The sequence below is a fragment of the Fulmarus glacialis genome, unplaced genomic scaffold (genome assembly GCF_000690835.1).
Source record: "Fulmarus glacialis isolate BGI_N327 unplaced genomic scaffold, ASM69083v1 scaffold26264, whole genome shotgun sequence".
Taxonomy (NCBI): domain Eukaryota; kingdom Metazoa; phylum Chordata; class Aves; order Procellariiformes; family Procellariidae; genus Fulmarus; species Fulmarus glacialis.
Window position 1 is genome coordinate 1,986 of NW_009206602.1, and position 316 is coordinate 2,301.

Below are 316 nucleotides of genomic sequence, written 5' to 3' on the forward strand. Positions count from 1 at the left end.
CCTCGGGAAAAGCCACCCTGCCTTGCTGAACCCCTGCTTTTGGGGTGGGGTGAGACCAGTGCCACCGACTCCCTGCCAAGGAGTGGGTGGCACGGGTGTAGCTCTTGGGCGTTTCACTGGGGAAACGGGCTGGAAGCTTTGCCCTGAGTCATGGCTGAGTAGCCAGGCGGGTGTTGATGTGGTGTGCCGGACCCACGCGAAGGGCAGTTGGGCAGGAGCGGTGAGGGCAGCGCTGTGTCCCTGAGGGGTGGCTCTCCGGGGCTGAACTTGCCCAAGTCAGTGCTCCCATCGGCTGGGTCTGAATGGTCCCCTCAGC